This window comes from Entelurus aequoreus, linkage group LG03 (genome assembly GCF_033978785.1).
Source record: "Entelurus aequoreus isolate RoL-2023_Sb linkage group LG03, RoL_Eaeq_v1.1, whole genome shotgun sequence".
Classification (NCBI taxonomy): Eukaryota; Metazoa; Chordata; class Actinopteri; order Syngnathiformes; family Syngnathidae; genus Entelurus; species Entelurus aequoreus.
Genome location: NC_084733.1, coordinates 52,366,198 through 52,376,933, shown reverse-complemented (window position 1 = coordinate 52,376,933; position 10,736 = coordinate 52,366,198). Strand labels below are relative to the sequence as shown.

At 39.3% G+C, this 10,736-nt stretch overlaps 1 long non-coding RNA gene across 1 annotated transcript; it reads left to right on the top strand.

Annotated features, from left to right (window-relative positions):
- The first annotated feature begins 9,100 nt into the window (after positions 1-9,100).
- LOC133645711 (uncharacterized) lies at positions 9,101-9,998 on the top strand. The gene is made up of 3 exons (XR_009825189.1): positions 9,101-9,247; positions 9,335-9,414; positions 9,540-9,998. It is a non-coding gene; the product is annotated as an uncharacterized LOC133645711 (long non-coding RNA).
- Positions 9,999-10,736: the final 738 nt, after the last annotated feature.

The following is a 10,736-nucleotide window of genomic DNA, read 5'->3' as shown; positions in this document are numbered from 1 at the left end:
ATTAGTTAAATGTTTAAAATGACTGGTTAATAGTGCTATTATGAAGTGCAATGTCAGCACTATTTTTTTTCCTGCAATTTCAAATGCACTTGTTTTAATAAATAAATACAACGTTTTAAAAGCATACACAATCTGTGTAAATATATTAGTCTGTGGTTAAAAGGACTCGAAACTCAAAATGCAGGACTTGGGACTTGACTTGAGACTTTCCAGTCTTGACTTTGGACTTGACTCGAGACTTGAGGGCAAAGACTTGAGACTTACTTATGACTTGCAAAACAATGACGTGGTCCCACTTCTGGTAATAAGCATGCCGGGCCAATAGTTGGCAATGTCACAAACATTACATGCACACCTGACTTGTCCTCCCGAACACAAAAGTATTTTAAATTCCCTTTGTTGGCACACTGTATATTCAAATTCAAATTTTGGTAAACAATAAATCCTGACTGGTTAAGGGTCTGTATCACTGTGTTCCGTCATTACCGTGTTTTCCTTACCCTTGTGCAGTACAACGTAGCCCCACCCAGAAGATTACGTTTATTTTATTCCCTATCTCGTGCCAAAGCACAACATAAGTCATCTTATTTACACAACTGCATTTCCTGTCTGTCTCTACAGTACACGGCCGTGTGTTTACAAATATTATCTCCTGTATGACGTTGAAGAGAAGAAGTAGATAGTCCTACAGTATTCTACACTGAACCAGAGGTCATCAAGCTTCACGATCAAATGAGTCATTTTTTCCCCTTTTCCTTTCAACTAAAGGAAAATAGTCTGGGGTTGCAAAACACAATACAACTGATAACCTTTTAAACAAATTAATCTTTTGTCATTGTACCTTGTTACAAGGATCCACTTGACGTCCATTGCACCGGTCGCTCAGGGGTTGGGGTGGGGTTCCCCACATATGTGGTCCCCTCCAAGGTTTCTCATTGTCACCCCATTGGGTTGAGTTTTTTCTTGCCCTTATGTGGGATCTGAGGCTAGGATGTCGTTGTGGCTTGTGCAGCCCTTTGAGACACTTGTGATTAGGGCTATATAAGTAAACTTTGATTGATTGATTGATACAACAGAACACAACAAAACAAACTGAAGTGCAAAGTGCTAAAATACATGTGTACTTTAAAACAAATTACTGCGTTTTATTAAATGGCGTGTGCTTGTTTTAAAAATGTCTTTCAACGTAAATTGTTGTTTGCTAATTTCTGGACACATACAGTATCAAGCACACAAGTAAAACAGCGTGGTTGGCAGTGTTAGCAGAATTCAACACTATTTTTCACTGCGAGTTCTCTTTTTTGGGATGCATTCAGGGTTAGCTTCAATCACCAGTCAGGACTAAGCCTGTTCACATTCACGGTCTCACAGAAAGTTGTAATTTAAAGAAATCCCTTCAAAAAGGCTCAGAAAAGAGACACAAATAAGAGGCTGGAGAGCTGCACGTGGCTCTGAAGCCGCGGGTTGTCGACAGATGCACATTGGAAATGATTTGTCACTTGCCAAGATTTTAAATTGTATTTCCAAAAAATTCCCTAGTTTTAAAAACTATTTACTTATTTTTAGCCAATGATTATCTTAATTTTAGCATGACACATTTATTTTTTTATATTCCAGTTTAAAAATGTTAAAATTGAGAAAACAACTATTCAAAAAATAAATGTAGATTTTCCCCACGCAGAAAATCTTGTTTAAAGATTCTGCAACATCTCGTGGATGCTCAATTTTATAACTGCAAGTTGAATAATGATTGTTTTCAGAATATCATATTACTAATACTAATACTAGTGTTGTATATTTGTTGACGGGATAATTTACCATATTATATATACAAATCTTAATTTAAGATGTCTTATCAAGTGAACTTATCTGTGCGTGCAGCTCACTAGTTTTTGATATTTATTTTCCCTAAAATCTAGTATTTTTGCAGTGCATAAACGCCACTTTAATCCAAACCATAACAAGAGATACAAATTGGAAACATTTATGCGCATTTTCAAGTATAGTCATTTTTAATGTAGTTTGGTTTCCCCGTGTTCATCCATATTTATCTAAGAGGGAATGATTTTTACTCAGAGAAAATGAGACTCAATGGCTTTTATTACATCGCCATAAAACTAATTAATCGTTTGAGTTGAAACTGATGTAGAGTGGCTAATGCTGTCATGGTTTACTAATTGAAGAATATATGATTTGCCTTAAAAAAAAAATTATAACAGCAATATAATGTTTTTTCTGTTCATTGTCTTGTCATTGACCAACTGCTTGGGTCGACTGTCAGTACCAGTATTTGGGATTCCGAGGGTATCACTACATGGGCTCAGGAACACTTCAGAAAACCAGTGTCAGTAACTACAGTGCGTTGCTACATCTGTAAGTGCAAGTTACAACTCGACTATGCAAAGCGAAAGCCATTTATCAACAACACCCAGAAACGCTGCCGGCTTCGCTGGGCCCGAGCTCATCTAAGATGGACTGATGCAAAGTGGAAAAGTGTTCTGTGGTCTGACGAGTCCACATTTGAAATTGTTTTTTGAAACTGTGGACGTCGTGTCCTCCGGAACAAAGAGGAAAAGAACAAACCGGATTGTTACAAACGCAAAGTTGAAAAGCCAGCATGTGTGATGGTATGGGGGTGTATTAGTGCCTAAGGCATGGGTACCTTACACATCTGTGAAGGCACCATTAATGCTGAAAGGTACATACAGGTTTTGGAGCAACATATATTGCCATCCAAGCAACGTTATCATGGATGCCCCTGCTTATTTCAGCAAGACAATGCCAAGCCACGTGTTACAACAGCGTGGCTTCATAGTAAAAGAGTGCGGGTACTAGACTGGCCTGCCTGTAGTCTAGACCTGTCTCCCATTGAAAATGTGTGGTGCAGTATGAAGCCTAAAATACCACAACAGAGACCCCGGACTGTTGAACAACTTAAGCTGTACATCAAGCAAGAATGGGAAATAATTCCACCTGAAAATTTTCAAAAATTGGTCTCCTCTGTTACCAAACGTTTACTGAGTGTTGTTCAAAGGAAAGGCTATGTAACACAGTGGTAAAAATGCCCCTGTGCCAACTGTTTTGCAATGTGTTTCTGCCATTAAATTCTAAGTTAATGATTTGCAAAAAACATTTTTATTTCTCATTTCAAACTTTAAATATCTTGTCTTTGCAGTCTATTTAACTGAATATAAGTTGAAAAGGATTTGCAAATCATGGTATTCTGTTTTTATTTACGAATTACACAACGTGCCAACTTCACTGGTTTTGGGGTTTGTATAATGAAACTAAACACATTGTGGCGATCAACATATTTTACAGAGTACACGATATAAGTGCAGGCAAAACCTATTAAAAAATTGCTACAACATATATTACTAGGGATACATACCAAAACTAAGTTCCATAATGACACCATACTACAATTTAAAATGTAAACAGTAGTCGCATGAACAAAAAATTGTGCCTCATTTCGGTGCTTTACTATAAATTTAGTGGCACTGGAATGAGGTATATCACGGCCAAGTCAACTGTCGTGACGGTTTTACGCTTGACGTTAAGCCAGGTGTTTACTCTCCCGTCACGTAACTTGCCTAAGCGACGTCGTCTTTGTTCCAATATGGCCCTTTCAAAATTTTGGGTTGCAGACACTGGTTTAGATGAACAACCTCGTAACTCAAAACACTCGTATCTCAAATAGCAACATCTACTGAAATGAACTCAAATATACGTTTGTATTTCATCCATAATTTGCTGCCCTAAAGACACTTTTAACATTTAACATGCCTTTTAAAATAAAAATGAAATACAGTACAATAGCATGTACTGAAAACAGCTAAGTTAGTTTTATAAAATGTAATGTTATTTTACAGCATCTACTTAGGGACCTTACTAATGTGGTGTTTCCTTTGGGTTGCTTGTCTGTCATGTAATAATAGGAACTAGGAAATTGAAACACGTGGAGCAGATTACTCTGCAGCTTCTCAATATTTTCATGGATAGATGTCCACTGTGGGATGTTTTAGCACAGAAGCTGAATTCTGCTTCGGAGTGGTGCAGACTGACATTCTGCAGTCGGGCTGCATCATCGAGTCTCCTACACGGTAGGACGTATTTTTTAAAGGTTTGCTTTTCTGACTCGGTGTGTGTCGTCCTTCACAGTCACTTTCTAATTTCCAGTTGTTGGAGGCCAGGGTTGTGTTGATCTCTCACTGTGTGCTGTGGACAATTATTACTAGCGGCGGGGATGCTCCCAACTCAAATTTTGTTTGCAACTTAAAGCATAATAAAGAGCCAAAAAAACGCTTATATCTCATGTGGAGAATGCATATATGTTTAAGAGTTATTTCTTTATTCATAGTCATGTTTAAAGCAGCTAGTGTTTTTCCAGTTGTACTTTTTCTATTTTTTCATTTTATGTCCGCAAGTAAACTGTGTGTGTTACCTTGAAGGATGGAGTTGGAGTATTCCCTTATATCTTATCTGTAGTAGAACAATGAGCCTGTATTCCTTTCTGGAGAGTGTGGGGGCTTTCTTCGTATGCAATAAGTTGTCTGTTCCGTTTTAATGTTAGACCATCCCGAGGTGATGGTATGACTGTATTGATGTGAGCTAGTCTCCTGAAGCTTCAGTAAAACATGATAATATTCCTATTCTGTCTTGATGGTCCTTATTACTCTGCATATATGTCATCTGAAAGAACTTGGGATTGACCAGTGACTTTAATTCCCTGAGAGGGAATACTGGTCAGACGCAACACTCAACATACTCGTAACTTGATGTACCCCTGTACATCACATCAAAAGATGCGTAGTCAGCGACCTACAACAAGGGCTCGAAGGTGATATTGTGCTAGTAACGTCTTGTAAGTACCTTAATTGTGCCTAATTAATACACAACTATCCAATGTAGGAAGAACTGGCACCATTGTAACAACAGTTACAACGATAGTTAATTTTGGCTCAAACTGTGCTGAATGTTGAAATGCTGAAATATGTGGTGTTGCATCCCCTGTTCAAGGATGATTTTTCAACTTTGACATATCTGACTTCCCCCACTCCCTTTTTGCTAAAGATGTTGGGGAGCTTTTTTACAAATTCAGTGAGCAATATCAAGAAGTACTAAAAATCTGTCTGGAGGAAAAGGCAGAAGTTGAACAAAACCTCAATATCCTTTTGGAGGACAACATATTTGACTCATGTTTTGAGGACATTAATAGTGAATATAATTTCTATCAGTGCTGCATCAATGACTTTGGCCTTGTAGAGCCAATTGAGTATCTGCTAGGACACGATTCACATGGGAAGAAGGAATCCTTCCAATATATTCCAATCGTGAAAGTTCTGAAAACCATTCTTACCAGAAGTGACGTTAGGAATCATGTTTTAGAGGATCTTAGGGTGTCTACAAGAGGCATTCTAGGCGACTTTTGTGAGGAATCACCCTTTGTTCAGTGTTGCAGAAAAAAAATTGCAGATACAGTTAAACTCTGATGAATTTGAGGTTTTGAATTGTTTGGGGTCTAAGAAATTGAAACACAAAATATTGACTTTTTATTTTGTTATTGTAAATCTACCCCGAAAGTACAGATCACAACTACAGAACATTCATGTTGCTATCATTGTGAGACACAATTTTGTGCAGAAATATGGATATGAATTAGTTCTGAGACCACTGATAGCTGACTTGTTGAAACTCCAAGTTGACGGGTTGACCATCAATATTAACAGCGAACAACACACAATCAAAGGGGCACTCGTATCTATAGTGTCCGACAATCTTTCCGCTCACTCTTTGGCTGGATTCTGTAATTGTTTCAGCAGTGGAAGAATTTGCAGGCATTGTCTGTGCCACCATGAGGAGTTAGCAGTCCACACTGCTGAAAATTCCTGTGTACTACGTACACCTGCTGTTCATAAATGTCATGTGGACCATCCTGATAGACAGGCTTATGGTGTGACAGGACCCTGTCCATTTGATGTCATTCCTCACTTTGTGGTTTCTAAGAAGTTTCCCCCAGACATCATGCATGATGTTCTGGAAGGCACCATTCCACACATAATTAAGTTGCTATTGCAACAGTTTCAAGTGGAGAAAATTGTAACCCTCCACAAGTTCAATACTCAATTGAACAAACTTTGCTTTGGCCAGAATGACAGGAAGCATAAGCCTGTGCCTCTAAAAGAATCAGTTCTCCGTGATGCAGCTCTGCCAGGGAAAGCAATAGAAAAGTGGACTCTCTTTCGCCTCTTTCCTCTAATGATTGGTAGATTTTTTCCCAAAGACAGCCCTCACTGGCATCTGTACCTGCTTCTGCGGAACATTTGTGACATCATCTTAGCCCCACAAATCAAACTCAGTTGGCTTGGGTACCTGTCCTACATCATCTCTGAATTTCTGGCAGAGCTCCAGCTCCTTTTTCCTGGCAAAATTTACCCCCAAAACCCACTATCTTGTCCACTATCCACGACTCATTTGTGAATTTGGGCCTCTCAGAGCACATTGGTGCATTCGGTTTGAAGCCAAACATTTGTATTTCAAGCAGCTATCATCTGTTGTATGCAACTTCCAGAACATTTCATTAACACTTGCTAAAAGATATCAAATGCGCCAGTGTTACGATATACAGAAAGGCACGGCCACTGCTGTGGCACCTGGTGCATGTAGAGAAGTACCTCTATCCAAACTACAAGCACTGAAAGAAGTGATCACTTCTGGGGACATTCCAAATGACACAGTCCGGAAGACTGAAAAAATTGTAATAGACAGTACCACATATAAAGTTGGAGATTTCTTTGTACTTGATGTGGTTCATGGGGAAGAGGTCCCAATTTTTGTAAAAGTCCTCCATATTGTTGAGTATCGGGGTCAGTGGCTGGCTTGTGGACTTATCTATACATCAACACATTTTGAGGAGCACCTTCATGCGTACTGTGTCCAAAACACAAGGAAGTGGGTTGCCTTCAAACCAGGGGATGAAGCAGATGTCCATCCACTAGATGCATATACAGATATTAATGACAACCTGTTCATCACTCTGCACCACAAGCCACTAGGCCATGGCGTCCTAGAAGACTGACACAGAGTGAGCAAAACACAACACTGCTGTGAATATACTGCTATTCTAGTCATTTGCTGGGAGAAACTATGTCTCAGTACTAGTTCCAGTAAGTTCAGTGCTACTTCACAAAGCTCAGCCTAACACATGTCTGTATCTTTCCATATTTCACAGACCTCATGATGAGCAAACAGCTAGTGCTTCACTGCAGTTTGCTTTCCCCAAAACCCTAAGAGATGCACTTGACGCAAAGGATCCAGAGCTTCTGGCCCCTCAGAGAACCAAGATTAAATCTGTTCTTATACAAGCTCTATACGACACCCTCAGCAACAAAACTATGTAGGTTCCTTTATAATTCTTATGGACAATTACTGCACATTGTAGCTTTTAGTTGAGATTATAAGCCACTTTTTACATTGGGGATGCCTGCAGACATATCAGAATACATACCTATCTTAGGTTTACTGTTGTTACTCTCACTCGGAGCCTCTTGCTATAGTATGTACAAACATTTAAAACTTGTTCCACTTACTCTTCAACCCCCCCCCCCCCCCCCCCCCCCCCCCCCCAAAAAAAAAAGGCATCCCTCAGCTAAACAATATACGGAGATTTTAAGCCGGTTCACACGCAAGTATCCCTTCATGCGGGAGAAAGTTGGTTCAGGACATGTGAGTAAGCACAAAATTAGGCTGTTAGTATATGCTCACATACAGCTCCATTGTAAGGATATAGCTACTGTAACTCCCCTGTCTTGGTTGCAGGATGCTTTACGTGACTCTTTAAAAAACAAATTCAAAAAGGAAAGGCGACTCCTTATTGGTGACTCAATGGTGCAACAAATGCGTGCAAAATTTGCTGTGGCAGGATCTGGAAGGAAACATAGTTTTCCGGGTCAACCAAGCCAGCTTCTCCACATCAACAGGCCCACTGTATGTATGAGTAATATGGTGCTATGATATTTGAGTCTTTGGAAACATATGGAAGAATCATCCTATCTTACCAATTGTTGTTATGGCAGCTCTCACAGACACTTCATACTGTCTTGTCCAGCAGGGGAAACTTTGCTTGTCCTCTCAATCCTGACTCCACTGGTGAATGGCCTCTGACCGTCGCTCTCTGTCATGCAGTGGCTCCTGGTCAAACAATACAATACCTGACAAAGCTCTGCTGAGAGCTGCCATAACAAAATAGGTTACAATATATCTGTACAATTAATCTTAAATCATCCTAAAAAGGTTATCGTAGTTGTTATTTTAATGAAATATTATAGTATAAATTGTCAATGTTAGAAGGAGCTTTAACGTTGTCGGTAGTGGCGTTGCGGTCGCCATCCAGCTCGTCTTTGGAGGGATGGGTGGGCTGGTGAGCACCGTGGATCTAATACATCCATGTTGAGCACACACTAATGTGCGGGTAGGAGGAGCAGGGAGACTGGGCTTGAGCTTGGTCTCCAACATAGTCAATCAATCAATCAATCAATGTTTATTTATATAGCCCTAAATCACAAGTGTCTCAAAGGGCTGTACAAGCCACAACGACATCCTCAGTACAGAGCCCACATACATAGTGGTAGCAGAAAGATAACACAAGACGAAGGTTACAGAGAGGATGATTCTTCCATATTATATAACTTTTTAAAAAACATGTACACCTCATCTTAATGGTTACCTCTTACTATATTGCTTGTCATTTTTCTTGAATGCATATAGGCTCAGGAGAGTGAAGAATGTAGAGAGGATGAAAGGAGCATTGAAGCTCATATCAATGAAATGTCTACAGAGATGCTTAAGGTACACCCAGATCTGAACTCTTTAAAGGAGAGAATGAGACAAACCTATGCATACCGAAAGACCTTCATGGCAACTGCCAAGGCAGAGGAAATCATCGAAAAGTTTCCCGCACTGAAGCTTCCTAAAATAGTTGGTATCTTCAAGCATTGAATTGACCATATTTAATTGTATGTGTATTATTTCATTTATGATCATCAAGTATTTTGAGATGACACTTTTTATCCCTCCTTACAGCTTCTGTGGGAGATTAAGGAGCAATTCCTTGTAGAAACTGATCGCAGAATGGTCACAGAGCTGGATCGAATGGCAACGAAGATGGTTCAAAGAGCATATATGTGTGACCTAAAGGACTGCTGCCAGAGGGCAATCAATGCCTGCCTGGATGATTCAGTAAGACAAGGTACCTAGGCCTATATGTGTATCTATAGGAGCCACAATCTGTATTTCTGAAAACAAAAAATATTACAGAATAATTTTATTTCCTCAGGACTCATTAGGGATGCAGCAATTCTACTGCTGCCTTCCATTTTCAGAGAGGACTCATCCTTTCTATACACTCTACTGGAGGTAAATACTGCATTTAAGGTCAAGATTTAGGAATTGGCATTATCCATATTATGGCAACATTGAGTCATTTTGCTGTTTTCACAGCAGGTTTTATTTACTGACATGTATCTGTTTTTATTGCATAGGAGCCAAGCGTGCCTACTCCAGCAATCATGCTCCATAACACACACTTTATTTTGTTTTTGCTGTCCAGTACCCAAAGGAACTGAGAAAAACTCTTATTTTCATTGAAAGATTTGTGTTGGGGATCAAGGACCACAGTGTTGTACCCATTTCAGTGAAGAGACTATACAACTGTGTCGGAAGTGGGGAGTAGTGAGTAGATGTGTTGCAGCATGGGATTTCAGGCTTTATGTTCTTGTTAATGGTCAAATTCCTGCTGCTGCCCTTTGTTTGTACATATTGATAAAAAAAATATCCCTTATTTAATACATATTTTGGACCAATACATTTTGTTTGATTTTGGCATAGTGACGTCTCTAGATTTCCATTATTGTTACAATACGTAACATTTTGAGTACTTGTTACATAACACTGAAAAGTATTTCAACATTATTTAAATCAATGTGAAAACTTTGTGGGATTCCCTCACTTTCTCATGATTCTGTTCCACTGTCACAATTAGTACATACAGTATGTACACTGATTATTTTCATTGGACCATGCATTATTTTATTGTTTGTAGATAGCTTACAATAAGGCGCAGTAATTGCAGTAAGTGCACCTGGGATTGATTGAACTAAAACTATTTTGTGTCTCTTTCTGCCATGTCACCATTGCTGGAGATTTATTTACACAAATTCACCTACTGAGGACAGCATGATGTGTCTGGCCTGTCATGTTGCTGATTCCACTGGACCTATGCTGACTTTTGACTGTTCTCCCCTGGGACCTACACAGCCTCTCCTGTTTTGTTGGACTATCTTTAAATAAATGTTTTGAATGTTTGTTCAATGTCAACATGATAAATGACCACAATATAAAAGGAACTAAACTGATCTGTAGAATACAATATGGTTCTGTATAAAACCCTCAGAAGACAAGACGGTTATCTGTGAAAACCTTTGAAAAGGGATGTTTTTAGAACCCCCTATGTCAGGTCTAGATGAAACCCTTGAAACATGAAATAGTTCTTAGTGGAACTCCCTGTGTGGGTTCTAGATGAAACCCTTGAAACATGAAAGGGTTCTTAGTGGAACTACCTGCATGGGTTCTGGATGAAACCCTTGACAAACGAAAGGGTTCTTAGTGGAACTCCCTGTGTGGGTTCTAGATGAAACCCTTGAAATACAAAAGGCAAGGCAAGGCAAGGCAAGGCAAGG